Source organism: Lepidothrix coronata, unplaced genomic scaffold (assembly GCF_001604755.1).
Source record: "Lepidothrix coronata isolate B3197 unplaced genomic scaffold, Lepidothrix_coronata-1.0 Scaffold32, whole genome shotgun sequence".
NCBI classification, from domain to species: Eukaryota; Metazoa; Chordata; class Aves; order Passeriformes; family Pipridae; genus Lepidothrix; species Lepidothrix coronata.
Window position 1 is genome coordinate 2,266,760 of NW_016690212.1, and position 20,295 is coordinate 2,287,054.

Here is a 20,295-nt window from a genome sequence, read left to right on the forward strand (position 1 = left end):
TGAACATACTTTCTATGTATTTTTTTATAAAAAATCAGGTATTTTTTTTTTGTGTAGTAAGTAGTAGGATGCTTTGCAAATTAACGTAACTACATTTAGATCAATGGAAAACTGAATATGATAAGCTAATTTCCCTATAATATTAGGAATTGAAAGTCTTGAATATTTATTCAGGTCTCATCCAAGCATATGTGAAATGTCTTTGTTAGCACTTAGGTTCCAAGCAGTGCTTGAAACTTTGAAATGTAGAAGGAATTGAATTTTTATTAATCAAGTATAATGTTCTTTATTAATGCTTATTAAATATGGAATGTTACAGTATCTTTTGCAGCACACTTTTTTCCTTTTTCTTATCTTTTAAGCAATGGACCCTACAAATAGCAATTTCCGTTGTCCCTAGTTTTCACTCAGAATCTTCATTCCCATCCTTTTTTCCCTCTCTGAGGTTTTTTGGGCCTCTGATGTACTTCCAGAAATGCTTTCAGCATTACTCAGTAAGGAAGACTGATGACAATTATATTAAGGTTAAGAACAGTCTCTTGAGCCTACAGATGATTCTTCGAAATTTTGTTTCTAAAACTAGTCTGTAGATTGATTCAATTTATTTAAAATGTGAGACTTGCTGGGGACAAGTAAATGGCTGTAGTGAAAGTTCAGTTGAGAACTGTAGGAAAAGGGGTACTCAATGTTCAGTACTGTTATATACCCTTCTCTTTATCAGTTTATTCAGAGACTAGCAGAAACAGCTATACATAATGCCATATTTTAAAGCTTTCCTGTGAAGTCTGGATGTATTTCTGGAAGATACTGCTCACCCAAGTACAAAATATCATACTCAGCAAATGTTTGTGAAATATTTTAGACAACTGCAAAACGCCACCTGGCTGTAACTACCCAGGTCAATGGTCCACCATTTCATCCAGAAATGAAGAAAATGCTACAAATTTTTTTATTGTTATTATTAGTCATATATGCTCTGCCCAAAGAAGCATTGTCGAATTATAGAAGTATTAGTTTACTGCAAAAGAAGTTGAAAACTAAGATTGTTTAGGAGGGGCATAGAGGCTGTGATTGTAAAAGACAGCAAATATTAGAGCTGAGGATACGTTAAAAAAACCCAAAATAAATAAAAGAAAAGAGAACAGCCTACAATACTGGCTGATGCTTGTAGGAATGATTGTATGCGGCGAATAGGAAGGTTAGCTTTTGAAGACTAGAGGATGTGAGTGTTATGGAAGTTTGAGGTAGGGTATAAGAAGGTATTTTCATCAGATCTTAGCATCTGTGTAATCTATCTTATCGATCATGGTAGCACTATATTCTAGGATTTTTCTCTGTAAGGGGCTTTATTGTCTAAGAAGCACACCCACGAATCAAAGACTTGTTTTTTTGGTTGGGTTTTTCTTGCCATTTCAACAGAAAATTAAATATGCTGGAACATACTAATTCCAAAATGCTACAGTTTTCATTATTATAATTGAATAAAGTAGTGCACATGAATGCTTTTTGGCTGCTGTATGGACTATGGATAAACTACTAAACTATTTTAGGTTAATTTTTAAGTTAAGTTCAAATTCAGACAGATGAAGAGATAGCAAAGAGATTTAAAATAAGTAAAAGGGATTTCACTGCAGAAGGAGCTAAATGAAGCTAATGAAGCTAAAATATTATTAGCAGAGTTTTGTTCTGGAGGAGTTTGATCCTAACAAACCCTGGAAAGGCTTGACTGTGGAAGGATTAGTTATACAATGAAATTTATAATAACACCAAGGTCACGGGTTCAGTCTCTGTATAGGCCATTCACTTAAGAGTTGGATTCAAAGATCCTTGTGGGTCCCTTCTAACTCAGAATATTTTGTGATTCTGTGATTCTTTTTTTTTTTTTACTCTTAGTAAATAGGGATATCGTGCAATGGATTTGTCTTTTGCTCAACAGAATTACCCTCAGGAGTCTGATCTCTGGAAAACATATAGCATGGAATAGATATTAGGAAAAGACAATGGAAAATATATTTTGAAAAAAACTATGAAATGAGAAGGTCTTACTTATGTTTTATTTGTGGTTTAATATTCTTAGTGTCTCTAGAATACTGCCCAGATTGCTATAGCCACTCTTCTCATCACGGCTAGGTTTCGCAAATGAAGATTAAGGAGCCACTCTTCTAGAACCCTTAAAATGCACCATTTCTTCATAACAATCAAGACACTAAAAAATGTATAGCAGCTTCAGACTGTCTTTAAATGCCGGGTTCTAAAAATTACTTGCTCCAGCCATACTCTTTATACAACTCTATCAAAGCATAAAGAAAGGCATATTGAGAATGTTTTATAGAGTTTGGCCTCGTAAGCCAGTAACTCCAATGTAACCTTGGCAGTAATACCATGTAAGGTCAGGAGGATCTATGAAACCATACCAGAAATGCCAGAATTTGTGTCAGAAATAACAGAATGAATATCAAAATATCAGAAATAACAGAATAGATATGGATGTAATGAACAAAACTGAGGTCAAGGTGATGCTGATGGAAAATTATAAGTAAAGGGCTGTTGGTATGGGATGAGACCGTGGTAGAGCTAAAGAGAAAGAAGAATTGGAAAAATTGTAAAGGGAATAACAAAAATTAAATTATTTGGCCAGAACTATCAGCAGTAACCTGTGGTTCAACCATGAGCTTGAGCACCATAAGCTAGTTGGGACAATAACCCAAATCTGTTGTTCTGACCATATCAAACATGTTTTTGTGAAGGTCTATGGAAAGAAGAGTGTGCTTTCTGAAGGATGAAATGTTCAGCTGAATGGAATAAACTTCCTGGCATCACATTGTCAGTGCCTGTTCCAAACCCAAGACTATTTGCATCTTTTAAGCTTAAACAAGCAAACAAACAAAACCCCAACTAAAACAGTGTTTTCTTATTTGCTCAAGTATGACATTGGAAGTAGATTTTGCATAATACAGATGGTAGCTGCAAATCAAAATACTTTGCTCACTTATTTTATGTATTTAGGCAACAGTGAAATATTTCTGAGACAATAATTGCCTCAAATTCCTGAAACTCTGGAGACCATTATTTTCCTGTAATCTGAATATGCATTGTTTTCTTATTAGTGTTGATTTACCTCTGCTACGTGCTTTGGATAACCAGAAATCAGGGTTAAGACTAATGAAAAGAAGATGTGTAACCATGGTTGGCATTATAGATTTTTAGCAATGCACAGCTTCTCTCTTTTTTCTTTGTTTCTTTTCTTAAACATTTTCTATGGCAATAAATGTATCCTCACTTGTGATGTGTTTAAAAGAACCCAAGCTCAGCAGAAAAGGCTGTCAACCAGTAACTCAGTTTGGAAAGTAAAATGATTTTGAATTTACTTTTCAGAATAGATAGTCTTAAGGAATGCAAAATAGAGTAGCTTTTCAGAGTAATTCAGTGATTTACTGTACAGCCTTCATAAATCAGAATTTAACAGTTGAAACAACATAAACAATAAAACCCAAAATGAAAACACAAACAACAATAAAAAAACCCAAACCAAACCAAACAACCAACCAACCAACAAACAAACAAACAAACAAAAAACCAAACAAACAAACAAAAAAGACAACCCAAATTTTGACAACCACTGAAATAGTGGCATTTTGCCTCTGGCTATTGTAAATCAGATTTGTATTGTATACCTGGAAGCTAACTAAACTCTAAATATATAAAAAAACCCCTTCTAGAGCAAATATTATCATTTTTTCATTCCACTTTTAAATAAATATTCCTGTATATAAAATACATAAATAAAAATAAATTACCTGAAAGTTTTGACTATATTTATTGGTGCATTTAAGCTGTCAGAACAAAATTATTTTAAATTCAGGTCAAATTTGCTCAAGAGTTTCATGCCAAAAATAAAATCCATTCAATTAAAAAGCAAGAATAATGGTGTCCAACTCTATTCTTTCATCAGAAATATGGAGCTTCTGGAAACATTTTTTTCTATTTTAGTCTACATGCATGTAGACTATTCTCTACATGCATGTTATCTGAAGCTGGAGTAAGTAAAGGAAAATGTTCTGGGTGTAGGAGCTCTCTCTTCTTCCTCACTGACTGTAGGTGAGTTCTACCAGCTCTGAAAAAAAAAAAAAAAAAATCAAAGGATTTGCTACTGCGACAAGTGTTTCCCTAAAAAAGTATCACATTATCAACTCAAGAGGTATCAGAGATGTAAATTATGAAATGAAACAATGCTCCATGTGCTAATACCGTAGAAGCAGTAAGGCCAACTGTTTGACCCATCAACTTTTGTTTTTCTCAGCTTGGACTGAGACTGCATAGAAGTAATTGTAAACCTTTCCTCTTGCTCAGTGTGGCATAGCAATAGAAAGCACACAGCCCTTCTCTTGAAGATCCAGTCTGGGGCCTGAATTCTGAAGTGGGTTTTCTTTGTTCCAACAACTCAAGTGTCTTTTCAAGGCCACTGCATTTTCTTTCATTGACCTGGCAGCCCTCTTTGAATTACTAGTGTGGCACTCTAAGAACAAAACCAGTACTCACTGAGGAAAAATTCTCTGCTAACTCTTGAAGGATGATATAACTTGTTGAATGAATAAAATCCCTGATCTGTGCACAAGGTCTGTACTTGCTAACTGTGACAGGAGAAAAAAAAGAAGAGCTATAGGTTTCAGTTTCCCAAAATAAATACTAGGGTTTTTTCTATTATAGAAACTGCAGGAAAAGAACAAAGGAGCTAAAGATCATGAGACAGGTCACAGCATACTCTGGAAGACAAGCTATTAAAAACAGCTCTGTCTTTCTGCAGTTTTTCCAGGTCATTTTCCCTTCACTCATTACAAATAGTAACATGTACATGAAAATAGGATCTTGGTTTCTCAGGAGTTTATCTGCTCTTTATAATTATCCTCTTGAAGTCATAATACTGGTTTCTGTGGTAATTAGGTTTTCCATAAGTTTCCAGTGTTTCTTTCAAGGTGAACATGGACTAGGCTGTAATCCAATAGTAGCATTTCAATAGCATCATTTAGACCAATTTTTTAACACATAAGAGCCTAAAATGCCATCTAAAGATATATGAGTCTATTATTATGTCCACATGTAGACAGCAATTAGTTGCTGATGTTGGCAACTCACTTGTGTCAGAAGCTTAAAATTCCATTACTTACCAATGTTTCTAAATCTAGCTTTTTTTTTTTTAATTGTGACCTACTTAAACTGAAGCTGTAACATGGCCACTTAACTGTGAGTGAGAGCCAGGGTACAAATTATTCCATTTAATCCTAAAATATAAAGGTCATTTCAGCCTCATTTTGAAAATACTGATCATCTTATCTATCATGAAATGTTTTTAAAATTGAACACAGAATGTCAGCTAATTGAATCTTTGTATTATTGCTTCCCTGGGTTTTGGTGATAGCTTATCTTTCCATTTACTCCTGTACAGATGGACTCTATGACACCACTACTCCAGAAGAAAAAGCTTATAGATCACGTAGGTATGGCAGAATATTTGCTAGTTCAAAAGGCTAATCTAAAGTTATTACATCATGTACCTGTACCTTAATTGTTTATATCTAAATGAATTTTTAATTTATGTAAATAACAGGAAAAATAGCGCAGTGTGATAAATTTGTGGGGTTTCAAATATAATCTTCAAATGATATTCCACTGAAGATATCATGGAAGAGTTATGGGTGAAGAGTGTTACCTTTTTCATATTATAGTGTAGAACGACACATGGGTAAAAATATTGTAAAGATAACCACCTGTCAGATGCAATTCTGACTACTTTTTCTCTACTACTTGGCATTATTTAGGCTATTCTAGGTCCAAAATATTGTATTAAAACATTCCTTCAGGGCAACAATTATTTTGAGATGAGCTGCTTATATAAGCAATGGCTTGGCACCAAAGTCCACTATATAATGCACCTGCCAAGGATTCATAGGAAGTACAGGGGCTGAATTTGAGACCTGACATCTGAATCTCAATGTAGCTGAGGTATCAGTTTTTCAGCGTCCATGAAAAGAGTTCCTTCTGAGCATTATTCTTAAACTGGATATTTTGTCCCACTGTGTATCTTTCTTGGTGTGCTGAGAAACAAACTTCTGACTCATCATCCAGTGTTTCCAGGTGGTTTCCAGACCTAGAAAATAGTTTTATCAGAGTCTAAGACACCACTAGCCAGTCACAGAACTTTTGTATAAATTTAATATAATTTTGTATTTGGTAGTAACAGAGCAAAGCCATGCCTAGGATTTGATTTAGCAGACTGTGTCTCCCCACCCCCTCTCCCTGTTCTCCACTACCAGCCTTGTCTGTTTTTAAACCATTTTGAATCGATAATATTCCGGATTTGAAAATATACAAACATACAGATATATAGAAGTGTAAAAGGAATGGTTGCTACTTGCATGCAGAATACAGTGTTTATTCTGCCTGTACCCTATACAGCATCTAATTTCTGATCTTTTTCTCCTCATGGCAGACACAATGAGTGTTGTGATCAGCTGCTGTTTTCCTAGTGCAGGCTTGCCCACTGGTAAATTACCTCACCTATAAAATGAGAATGGGTAAGAAGAGCTATTCTACAGCTATTTTTACCCATGTGCACACATCAGAAGTAGTCAGATGAGATGAAACAGTCTTGAGACAGCACAGTCAAGCTATTGAGGAATATACTGAAGAACATTTTAAACCCACCATCTCAGCCACTTAGCAGCTGCCACCATTCCCTGGTATCTGCCACAGGCTGACCTTGTCCAGCCTAGTTTCTGCACCAAATTTATATATCTGTGTGTATATATGAAATCAACTCCCAAGCAAACGTTCAAGAGCATTGACTCATTCAACTTTGGAGCTTGAAATGAATCCCTCTTCTGGGTGCTGGCTCAAAAAATAGTAGAGCGGGAACTGGGCTAGGAGAGGCCTCATGGAGAAATGTATGTCTGCTCAATAATCATTATAGCCTGTCAGGCATAAAGCTAGCTGCTGTTGGCACAGTTCACAATTAGTTCTGGAACATGCAGCAAAGAGGTATTCATTTGTGGAAACATATTAAAGACTAGACAAAGGTTTATCAACTCTTTCTTTCATGGAATCCTCACACAAGAATTAAGGTAACTCAATTTGTTTTCACTATTTAGTATCTAGCTTTAGAGCTTGCTTTGGCCAGCAGGTACTCACTGAGTGCTGAAAACATTATTAAAATTGTATTAAAAGTAATTTAGGCTGTGAATACTCTTGCCGTTTGCTCACAGGCTATATGAAAGGAGAACAGTTAAAGTTTTCTCTTAGGCGATGACAAATTTTTACATCTTGCTGGAAAGTTTATGTACAAAGAGCACAATTTTGAACTTAGAAAACCACATGCCTTCTGGAGGATTCTGGGTTTGTTTCCATTCCTGCAAAAATCACAGCAAGTGACATTGTTCCTCCATAACTTAAGCTTTCCTAGTGAAGCCATACTGGCATTATTGCATTCTACAATCCCTCTGCACTCATGTAATTCCCAGGGACCTTTTTGATAGTTTCTGCTGTGAGAAGAATGCAAAAGGAATATTGCACAGGGTCAAGACACGGGGAAAGGTGGTTTTAATACCTATTTATGATCTGATTATCTTTTACATGATTTTACTGTCATTGAAATCCTAGGACCACCCAGCAGTACAAGTTTATAGGATTTCTGTGATCTCATAATTTCAAGTGTAAATCAGAATTGTCAGCATGATATGCCAACATGTTTCTTTACCCTAGAAGTTCTAATCTTGCAGATCAGCTGCCCTGCAGATTTGTGCTAGTGTACTGTTAGATAAGCTACCCTTGCAGGAGCACATTCAGTACACTGAAGTTTTTGAAGAATAAATTGGTCACTGAGCATCTCTCACTGTTTGGCAGAGGTCTGAGTTTTTAAAGGTCATGAAGGTTAACATTTGTAGTGACCTTTGTAAACACAGTACTACAGATGAAATATTTTGGACTGCTGCCAAACATATAAAAACACTGTGGTTTTAGCTCATACTCCAATAATCCTAAAAGTTGTGTCTTAATTACCAGGAAACAATATGTATGACAGTGTTAAAATAGAGTTTAATATTTACTTTCAGATTAATAAAACCTGTCTGGTCTTGTGGTTTTATATGTACGGGAGCTGTCAGTTGTCTACTTTCCCTTGCAGTTTATGAGACATTAACTTCCTCTTCCTTTATGAAATCTAGAAACCTTTGTGAGGTGCTTATAAAGCTTTGCAGTAAAAAATGGAAATATTCCTAAATTTGAAGTACCTCTGTAACCAAGTATCCTTTAGCAGTGGCACATCTGAATAGTTCATTAGGTCTTGGAAACTTCATTTCTGCATAAAATAAAGAAGGAACCCAGCATCCTGATGGCTTGTGTTAATATCAGATTAGATTAACAAGCTGTAAAATCTGTTCTCTTTTTGAGTCTTTCACTGGTTGATTTCTTAATTAATTTAATTTATTTTTCAAATTTAGGAACATATGTTGATACTTCTACAAACACTTTTTTAGTTGCCGATGGGAAATCCTATTGAGGGGAAAATGAAATCCGTCACATACATTTAGAACATGTATGCACTGTACTTAAGTGGGAAACCCCCAGTTTATAGGGGTGCAGAAAGTGGCATAAAAACTAGCTTGAAGAATTCAAAACTCTAAAATTCAAACTACCTTACATGAATTGATCATGAATAATTACCAGCTTTTGAAAAATACAACTCCCATGAATACCTAAGTGTGAATTATAACTTTGAATTAAGATTCAGTTACATATTGTTATGTTTATATTAAATTCATAGAGATGTCAGAACAAGTAGACAATTATAATTATCCAAAGTTTTCCAGTAGGGAATAATATAATGATAGAGCATTCACCTCTCTTGCTCATCACTTGCTATTGGCTTATGCCTGATACTATCACATCAAAGTCTACAGTGAAACCAAATGTCAGTTGACACAATGTAGTGGAAGAATTATGTTGCACAGGAATAGAATAAAGGTATTTGTTTTCTAAAAGAGAAGAAAGTCCCAGAAATTGTGACAATGACTATGAACCAACTATAACTAGTAGGTAATTGTTCATAATTGGTGTATACTCTTTGAGGAGAAATTTGTTTAGTGTTGGATTTTATTAAGGCTTATGCTTGGGTATTTGGGCATCTGAATTCTTATAAAGCTAATTTGCAGATAAATTAGAAATTGCAGATTTCTGTTCTTGAAAATTCCTGGTGTTCAGAGAATTTAGACATAAACGATAAAACAAACTTGTATAAAATTTACACATAAAGCCCTAAATGTGTCTGAAGAAGCATTTTTCTCCCTAACCACCTAGTAATCAGAAAAAAAAATATTAAATTTTTTAAGTGAAAAGTTAAGTCCGGAGACTTGCATCAAGCCACGGTTTCCATTCAACACCTTAGACTGTCTATGGTCACCAAAAGAACAATAATAGCAATGGTACATCTGACACCTCTTACAAATGGGACACACACTTTGGAAAAACTTTGAATTCATGCTTCATCTCATCCAAATAAGGTGTTGGAGGCTGTGGTTTTATATTATAAAGAAGTGGATGGCAGTACTGAACGAAGATATTTCCAACTAGTCTCTTTCCAACACTGTGATGTAACTAACTTCCTTTTCTCTCACCTGCTCTGACATCATGTTTTCATGGGATAAATGGTGAACAAGGCTGTCGAATTGATGCAATTTTCAAGGAAAAAAAAAGAAGTGTAAAGAAGTGTAAGGCTCTGTGGTGGGTTGACCTTGGCTGGATGCCAAGTGCCCACCCAGCCGCTCTATCACTCCCTTTCCCAGCCAGACAGAGGAGAGAGTAAGATGGAAAACAACTCATGGACTGGGACAAGGCAGTTTATTAAAGCAGGAGCAAAGTGGAGGCTTGTGTGCGCAAAAGCGAAGCAAAAGATAGCAGGATTTATTTTCTACTTCCCATGAGCAGTGATGGTCGGCCACTCCTGAGAAGCAGGGCTTCAGCATGTGTAATGGTTTCTCAGCAGGCAGCCACTGGAGACAACGAATGCTTGCCTTCCCATTCCTTTCCTTAGCTTTTATATCTGAGCTGATGTCACATGGCATGGAACATCCCTTTGGTCAGTTTGGGTCAGCTTTGACCTACTTGGGTCCCCTCCCAGGATCTTGCCCTCAGCTGAGGAAGGAATGTTACAGCACAGACACTGTGCTGCCCTGCTCAGCAGTAGCCAAAACACCGGTGTGTCATCAACACCCTTCTGGTTACCAATGCAAAGCACAGCACTGTGAGGGCTACTGTGGGGAAATGAACTCCAGCTCAGCCAAACCCAATAAAGGCTCTCAGAAGATATTTCACTAACTTGATTTGATTTCCAATCCCAGATTAAAAATGTCTCTGTAGGGCTCAGCTGACATCTGTCTCACTAAGGGGGCAGGAATGACTAGCAAAGTATTGGGAGTGACAGTAGGCCTATGAAGATGTTATTTTCACCAAATATTTTACATCATTAAAGAATTACGCAAATAATTTTAGGCTTCCAGAATTAAGTTGAAAACTTTCCTTTTTCTTTCTTGTACAGGAACATATCTAGGCACTTAAGACAACCCAAATGCCTAAAGTTAGACTGATCGGATCTGGGCCCTGAAGTCTAAGACACAGCAGATGTATATGTTGAAGCTTCTCTGCTCTTCTCTACCAAGTCTCAGCTGTCAGTGATTTAGGAACTCTGTGAACCTCTGGATCTAGACAAGCCACAGATGGACATATCTTTTATTAGTTTGCATAAGAGTCTTTTGACAGATTTTGACTTGAACTTCATATCTTAAATAAATTGTGTGAAAAAAAATATTCTTTCATTTACTGGAGATCATCACATGACAAATTTATTGGATATCTTTCTGTTTTCAAGTTGTGAAAATAGTGAACTCAGTGTCTTCACATAATTCATGATTTTATAGATTGTTACCCACTCTTCTTTTCCAAGCTGAAGAGCTGGTAACCTCTTCTTCAGCCCATCATCCTGTTCTGCCTCTTTTCTAATTCTACTTTGTCTCTTTGGAAACTGGAACCAGAATTTTACACAGAAATGCACACAGTACCTGAACACAACATCCATTTATATGGTAACCTAATCTTATTTCTGGTCTGTTTCCTATTCTGTTCATAACAATTCCCAGCTTTTTGTTTGCCACTGTGGCTGCTAATAGCACTCAAAAGCATCCTTAAAAATTATTCACTTCAGCCTTGCTTTTCTGAGTAACAGTAACTATTGGAGGGGTTTCTCCTCTGTATGATACTTTACATTAGCTGATACCAATTTTTTTTTCTAGGTTTATTTGATCAGAGAGCACCCTGAAATTCTTTTTCAGTTCTTCACAGTTTAATTTAATCATCTTCATTAATTATTTATCATTTGCAGATTTTGCTACTTCATTAATCACCACCTTTTCCATGATATTTTATGAATATTTTGAAGAGTTTACATATCATGCTTATACACCTGAGGATAAAGAATTCCACAACGTTATCCTCAATTGCCATTTATTTGTATTTTGCCTCTATTTTAATGAGTCTAATTCATAAAAGGGTCTCTCTTATCCCTCAATAGTCTTATGGCTCTCAGAATATGGCAAGTAACCTTATCAAAAGCTTTACGAAAATGAAATTATGATGCACTGACTAGATCACATTCATTCACAATTTTTGACTCTTTCAGAGATTGCTAAGGAGTTAGTGAAGCATAATATTGCCGGAAAACAGAAAAAGTTTGAATATTTATTCCCATTTATTCTATAATATATTTTGAGATACAAGAGTATTATACACTGTTTCTCACACATATTCAATCTCTCTGCTTACCGTAAGCAGTTTTCCCTGTTAGCTGTTGCTTTCTTCTTTCTTTTTAAAATATGTATTTATATATATATATAATATATATATATATATTTATATATATAAGGTTTGTGATTTTATCCTCTAAACCCCTTGAATTTATTTGACTGTGCTCACTATTAGAGTGGTCTTTATTGTTTCAGATCCTCTGTGTTATTTAGAAATAAATTAGGATTTGCTTCTCATTTTCCTCAACTTGAAGCTCCAAGAATCAGTAATTTATGATACCATTCACAACCCTTGCAGTACAGCTCTTGCTTCATGTTGTTTTTAGATTAAAATAGGGATAATTGAGATACTTTTTAGCCATCTGCAGTTATGAAGCAATTTTTAACCTCAATAGCTGTTTGCCGTTTTGTGTTATACAGTACACTTTTTGATTTGTTTCTCTTCTGTGTTCTGCTGCACACAGTGACAAACCTAGTCCTAGTGTTTCTAATGAAGAAAACAGAGGTACACAAGGGATGAATTCTGACAATTATTTATCTTCATTTGAGAGTTTCCTTTTTATTTAACTAGTTGTCATTGATTTTTCCATTTAATACTATCCTCGGTTTAATCTTTCACCCTTTCAAGGTGAAGGCCCTTTGGCTGAAAGCTTTCTCAGCTGAGTTTAAAAGGACTACTACCGACAGTTAATGAGATTTTTCTGTGACTCAATAGGTAAGCCCAGCACTTTCCAATACTTGGGTCATCAGTTCAATTCCCTGACAAAATAGATCCATCGTGAATAATATCCTTGAGGTAATCTCTGCTTTGTGAACTATTATGCTTCTTGCACTGTACACTGAATGTTTTGACATTGTATCTCTTTGCCATGATACCTTTAAAAATGTCAAATTTTAATTTATTTTTCCAGATTTTACATATCTTAACATGAACAGGTAGGGAAATTTCTCTTCTCTGGAAAGATTAAACTGTTGAATTCAATTTGTCAAATAAAATGTAAGATACTATGAGCCCAAATTTTGAAAGTTGTCCTATACCTGCTCAGTTTTATGTACTGCATAATATGATTCCTAAGTACTACATCTATTAATACTTGCATTGCAATTTTCCCAAATTAGTTTATGCTAAATGTCTCTATTACATTATTACATTAATTTCAGTTTATTTAGCTTGAAAATCAGTCAAACTCAACTATTTCTTCATAAAGAACATCTAATATTCAGATTGGAATTACTCTATTCATATTAATTAAGAAATCAATAGAGATTTCTATTAGTGACCAAAAACAGAAGTCAAATTCTTCATTTCATAGCTATAGTTTTCCTGTATAAAGTCAATTAATTCTCTTTCAAAAATCAGAACAAGGGAATTTGATGTAGGACTACTAAAAAAGTATGTTTCTTTTTTTTTAATGAGCCCATTGTCCTGTGTTCTTGTAGTCCTTAAACAGGGAACATTCACATATGAAAGGTGGTAAGAGTTATGAGTTCTTCTAGTTACCATCATTTGGCATTACACCAGGTATGACATGATCTTGCCAGTAAGACCCCAGTAAACCAATTAGTGAGCAATGCAATGCAGCTAGATGGCAGAACAATGCACATTTTTAAACTTTTAATGGAGCAATTGCCTGGCTTTTCAGGAAGTGTTTTCTTTTGCCTGCCTCACTGATACCAAACCAGACTGATCACATGGGATCCAGTGGATCAAAAATAACTGTTTACCATACGTGTCTACCGTGACTCATGTATTTGCCATGAGATCTCTTTACAGCCAATCATTGAAGAGACACTGGAATTCTTTCATTAACCCTTCAAAATGGAAAAGGTAACTGTTATAGTCTTCCCATATCAAAAAAATAATTTGGATGGAGATGTAGTTTTAGTTGTGCCCATCATGTAGTACCCAATGTCAGTGTACGAACAGGAGAAATTAGTTCCTTAGACAAGTAATATTTCTTCTTTGAAGCTCAAGGAACATTAATCTGTGATCTTCTTATGAGTAGGGGGAAAAGGATAAGGAAAAGGCTTTTTGTGTAAACCAGGTCTCAGCAAAAAGGTAATTCTTCTCAAAACAAACAAACAAAAAACCCCAAACACACAATCTAGCAACAAAGAAAACCTGATGAAAATAAATTACATAATTAAATAAAAAGCTATCCTGTTATCTACAAGACATGTTTTGTCAGCAAAGAACTAAGGGAGATATAAGAGAATAATTTTGCAATTCAGAAACATTTTTGGTAAAATCATAAATCAAGAAAGTAAAACAAATTTTTACTGAATGAATATGAATTTTTCCAAATAATTACATCAGGGAAAAATGTAAATATCAGAGATTAAAATTTTCTTTACGCTTTTTTATTCACAAATTTCCTTTCTTTTTTTAGTTGAATATTTTTAAATCCTTCAGATCACAGAAAAACACTTCATTTTGTCAAAAATAATACTTTTCATTTTAATTGTATGACATTTTATTCAATTTCTTGATTCTCCAAAATCTTCCACAGCATTTTTTTAACCAAGAATATTCTTATATGTTTGGACTTGCCACTCAACCAAAAATGTTCTTAACTTTAAATTTGTCCCGGTATTGTCAAAGTACGCGCTACAAAACAAGACTCACAGATTCCTAGATTTTGGCAGAAAAAACACTTCTTTCAAGGTACAATATTATCTTGAATGTCAAGAATGACAATGATGTAAAGTCACTCAGCAGCAAAGTTTTCAGAAGACTGTGAACTCTAACAGTCCACTCAGTCCTCTTGAGTTTCCCTCAATTTTTTAGAGATGTGTTTTATTAGCCAATTTTGTGCAGACAGAACTGTTTGAACACTACCTTCACTGTAAAGTCACTCAGCAGGTTTCAGATTGCTTTTAGCCTGCATTTTCTCGTTGTTAAAACTCCTGTCCCTGATATCATCGTCTTTTCCATTCTTTGATATAATTAGCCCACAAGTGGCTGGTTTTGGGCTTCTAACTCTTTTATCAGCCTGGACTCTTTTCTTACAGCCACCTTTTTAATAAATGGGTAGATATTTGCCTTGTTGTGCTGGTTTTAGCTGCAGTAGAGTCAATTTTCTTCAAGGTGACTAGCATGGAGCTGTGTTTTGGATTTCTGTTGAACACAGGGTTGATAATATAGAGATGTTTTTGTTATTGCTGAGCAGTGCTTACACAGAGCCAAGGCCTTTTCTGCTTTTTGTGCTGTCACACTGGCAAGGAAGTTGTGGGGGCATGGGAGGTTGGGATGAGACACAACCGGCACAGGTGGTCCAAACTGGCCAAAAGGATATTCCAGACAATATGACATCATTCTCAGTATATAAAGGGAGAAAGGGAGGGACATTTGAAATGATGGTGTTTGTCTTCCCCAAGTATCTGTTGTGCATGATGGGGCCCTGTTCTCCTGGAGATGGCTGCCATGGGAAGAAGCAGTGAATGAATTACCTGTTTTGCATTTCTTGTGTGTGTGGCTTTTGCTTTCCCTATTAGATTGTCTTTATCTAAACCCATGAGTTTTCTCCCTTTTACATTTCCAATTCTCTCCTTGATTCTGCAGATGGTGAGTGAGCAAGCAGCTGTGTGGGGCTTGGTAGCTGGCTGGGGTTAAACCATAACACTTGTGTACAATTGTTTACATAATCAGGAAATCCAGACTCTAGTAATATTTACTAAATCACTGCCTAAAGCATTGTTTTTACTGCTGCTGCTTCTGTTTATTTCCATTTTATAATTTTTCCACATTTATCATTAATGTGATGAAGGAAACGATGAGCAGGAATCTAAATCTTAATTTTTACAGGACTTGGAATCTTGATTTCTAAGTTTCCATTGACTGAGAGAAAGGCCTTTGTTTAGTATTCCCTCACTGAAAGATGATACTCACACTTGATTTATCAGACAATTTCAGTCTCTCAGCTGAAAATAAAAAAAAAAGAAAAGAAATGAAAAAAACAACAAAAGAACCCAACAAAAACTAAAAACGCATCAACCCTTTGTGAGTATTAGTAAAAGGTGGAATGCAATTCAAATAACAAATATTTCTATGGAGATTGAATCTGTGAGCTTTGGTCCCAGACTGCAGGAAGGTGAGAGGAAAATTAAACGTAGACACTGATGGATATATATAGCATATTCTGAAGTGATATTTAAAATCAAAAGGTAGTAAGAAATCAAAGAGATAAATGAAAATTAAAAAAAAAATTAAAATAACCTCAGATTAAGGACTTGACATTGTTAAATAATGTGTTATCGTTTACTTTGGCTGAATGCCCCTTGTCCACCAAGACTCCGCCCAACCCTCCCAGAGGGAGAAGTAGGAGGGAAGGGGGAAAAGGAAAAAAACTTGCAAAACCGAGGCTGCTGAGAAAGGTGGTTTTATATTTACATAGAGAAGAAAAAAAAAAGAACTATAAGCACTATGCACACAGGGAAAACTAACAGTAAAGACTATTTCCCCACAAAAAGTGTTTTCCTCCTCCAAAAACAGCCGTCTATCCTGCACAAAGAGAAGCAAGTTGTTTCCTTCTCGTCTCTTTGTATCTGAGCTGATGTAACGTGGTATGGAATAGCTTATTGGTAAAATATACATCAAGTGACTTATCCTAGTTCCGTTTCCCACCCAGGGAGGGTTACAAACCCACTACAATCGTTAATGGGAGAGACAAGAAAAACAACAAAAAAATATATGTTTCCAACAAGTGTTATAAAGATGCAACAGAAGAACTGGGTTAGGATCTTCTTTCAATGTGACAAAGAAAATTTTTGTGTGGGAAGACAAGACCCTGCTCAGGAACAGCCTGGCATATAATGATCCAACACTCTTTCAATTTTGATATAAATCAAATGTATTTAAATATTTGAATCAGTTCTAAAAAATAGGAAACTGCTACAGAGTTCATTTTATGGTGACCCTCTGCTTCTGTCATTCTGCTCTTCAAATTTATTTGCTTCTTATCTTTCTTTTTTGTGATCAAGACAGTTCATAAAAACTATAAATAAGAAATATGCTACATTACTTTATATAAATTTCTGTGGATCATTTTTGCTTATTCCTTTAGTGAGTTGCAACAAAATGCGAGATTAATGCCACTGTTTATTGAAATGAAATTCGTATCCACAAAATTATCTGCATATTTAAAGGTCACTTTTTAGTACTCTGATGTTTTTCTAGATACATGTAAATGTTCACGAATCTTCATTCAGTAACTGACATATGGCATAGCCATCTGAGTATTTCTCACTCTTCAGATAATTTAGTTAATTATTTTTCTTCTGCAGACAATAGCACTTTTATTGATTAAATTTATAACAAAGATATTGGCTTTGACTGTAAGTAGTTCATAGATTTATAAACCCAAGATTTGTATAAATCTTACATCTTTTATATCCTTCTGTTCAAGCAGATCCAGTTTAGATTCTTAGCAGCCTTGCAAATCATCTACTATATAGGTTTTCCTTGGCTTTCACAGTTGTAACTTCATCTGTTACATACTTACTAAGAACACCACTCCTTCATTTCCTTGGTCCATGAGATCCCTCTATTTGCATAAAATCCCTAGATTCTCTGTCTCACAAACATGAACTGCTTATCTTTGTTTTCAAGAGTTTTCACCAGCCCTTAAAAGTAGGGCTAGTGTACCATCAAATGTAATTTCTTCTTTACTACTCTCAGTTCTTAACTGTGATGACAAGTTCTTCTTAGACATGCTTTCAAACATTCAGATGCACTCAAGCTTTCTCCCACACTTCTCTTTATGCTTAGGGAATGCTTCTACCTTATTATTTTTCAAAAGATTCCTGAAAAATATGTTTATTTCAGCCAAGAAAACTCCCTGTGAAGCTAGTCAGTATTTTTATAGTATTTTAATTCTCTACTTCAGTTTCTTTTTTCATTTGTTTCCTCTACTTTTACACTCAAATTATAAATTCATTGATAAGATGACATAGGCCATCTTTCTGATTAAATTGTACTTAGCCAATCGAGATATTAGTCAAGGTCTATGACTTCCCTAATAAACTGAATTAAAAAAAAAACAGCTTCTAAAAGGATTAAAAATTATAATCCTGTACTGAAATTCTTATCACTTAGATTAACTCTACAGTGATAACTAAAGAGAAGAGATTAAAAAAAATGTCACCAATGAAAACCATTGTCAGATAATAAAGAGATTTACCTGTCAGCTGCATTTGCTGGCCAAAAGAGGTTTATTCTGAATCTTCAGAAAAATCATTTGCTAATTTTTCTCGCAGGATTTTTTTTTTAAACACCACATTATCTCAGCAGATAATTTAAAAAGTAAACTAATTAACCTTTCTAAAACACCTTTTTAATTAATCATATCTTTCATAGTTCCATTAGCTATGGGGCCAACCAAGTCCAAGCAATCATATTTAATTTCTCTCATATTGATTTATAAAAGATAGTTTATTACCTCTTGCTCATTAGCAGTTACAAGCAGGACTACTGCAGGAGGTTATACCTCTTTTGTAATTAAATCACATTAGGATACCAAAATGTAATGCACATGTTTAACAGTGAGTTGTGATTTCTTGGAAGTGTTGGTAAAATTTTAAAACATCGGTAGAATGAAACACTTTAGCTGATCTAGCTGTTTTCTTCCTTTATACTTTCCCACTTCATATCTCAGTGGCATTAGGATGTAGTCATTCCAGAATTGATGATGAATTTTGCTTCAAAGGAAAACTTATCATCTTATGCAATGTGTTATATTGGATTTTAGCTCTACAGTCACTGTTATTTAGTGTCTTGAAACAATTCTTGATATTTCAGGGTGTTTAAAAGGAGAACTTTGGTCTCTGAACATATTTTTTCTGAAAGAAAACATTTTGAAGTAGTCAAATGAAATAGAGAACAAAAGCTTTTATCTGTTCCAGCTTCAAATTTTCTTCAGACAGAATAGAAATGAAAGAGTTTCCATCACAGGCTCATGAAAACTGTTCTCAAGAGATAATGAATCAAAAAGCATTAATTTTTGTTTCATTTTATTGTGAAGCAATAAACTGTATTGCAGCATCTGTAAGATATTCTTGTAAAACTGATTAGATCATTTAACCAAATGAATTCAAATAGCTCAGAATGACCTAAGCTCAAGGAGACAAAGCATCGATGACTTCTGTCTCAGTCTAAAGTTCATTTAGTGTTTGTAGCTTAGCTGTTTTTTTACAGAAAAACAAACACCTCATTTAGTAAATGAATAACAGCATAGAGAGTAGTTACTTATATATATATATATATATATATATATATATATGCATGCACACATTACAGACTGCCAAAAATAGATCTTTTCTGAACATCAGTACCCTAAACTGAAATTTGAAGAAAAGAACTACATCAAAAGCTGTGGAAATCGTCCAAATGATCAAGTAATCATTTAAAAACATTTACGTCAACAGAAGCATGAAAAAGAAAAACCAAAAGCTGCAAAAGAGATGAAAGAGGAGGAAAGCTTTGCAGTCATGATGTTCCTTCATGTCAGTTCAGTGTTCTCTTCCATTTCCATGTAGGACTTTCTGATGGCTGAGCGCAGGTAGGTGAGGAGAAACAATAAATTCCAGTAAAGGAATGAGGAAGGTACACCTTTGCTTTGATTTACAGTACCAATTTTATCATAAAAACCCCTTATAATGGATGGCATGAAGGAAAAAAGGGAAAAGAGGACACATTCTGAAGTAATGAAGAATTACTGTCAATAGACAAGAGTCAAGAAAGGAAGCATTTAAAGTAAACATTAAACAAATTGTACAGCTTGAAGTCCTGTGGACGTGATGCAATTCATCCATAGGTACAAAGGGAGGTGGCCAATACCATGGCATTGCTTGTCTCAGGAAGGCCATGGTGACTGAGGGAGCTCCCTAAGGACTGGAAGAAAGCAAGAAGGAGGAATAGATGAATGACAGGTCAGTCAACCTTGATCTGTGAGGAGGTGAATGAGCATATAACCCTGGAAACCACCTTCAGGTTTGGAAGTGATTGGAAGTTGTCAGTGGGATTTCTGAAGGGGAAATGCTATTTGAAAAACCTGATAGCCTTCTAGGATGAAATGAGTGGCTTGGTGGACAAAGGAAGAACAGTATATACAGATTATCTTGACCTTAGCAAGGTTTTTAACACCATCCTCCATAGCATCCTCACTAAAAAAATGAAGAAATAATGAGTAGAATAGTGGACAGCTAGGCCCTGAACAGTCTGAGGCCCTGAACAGTCTGCTCTAGGTGACTCTGGGGCATTTGCCTAAATGATATCCTGAAGTCCCTGCCAACCTCTGTGATTCTGTGATCACAGGATGGGAAAAAAAGAGTCAGAGAGCTGTTAGGCAGGAAAATGACATTCACTGTAGTAGAGCAGCAAGGTGCTAGCATTAACACTAGTGTTAACAATGCACTGTCACTAGCATTCTTTCAAGAAGTCTGTGTCAGGAAG

At 35.1% G+C, this 20,295-nt stretch overlaps 1 long non-coding RNA gene across 1 annotated transcript in view; it reads left to right on the forward strand.

Moving 5' to 3' along the window:
- Positions 1-10,763, forward strand: part of LOC108495647 — a 21,051-nt gene extending 10,288 nt beyond the window's left edge. The window contains exon 4 of the long non-coding RNA XR_001874185.1: positions 10,586-10,763. This is a non-coding gene — a long non-coding RNA (uncharacterized LOC108495647). The remainder of the gene's footprint in view (positions 1-10,585) is intronic.
- Positions 10,764-20,295: the final 9,532 nt, after the last annotated feature.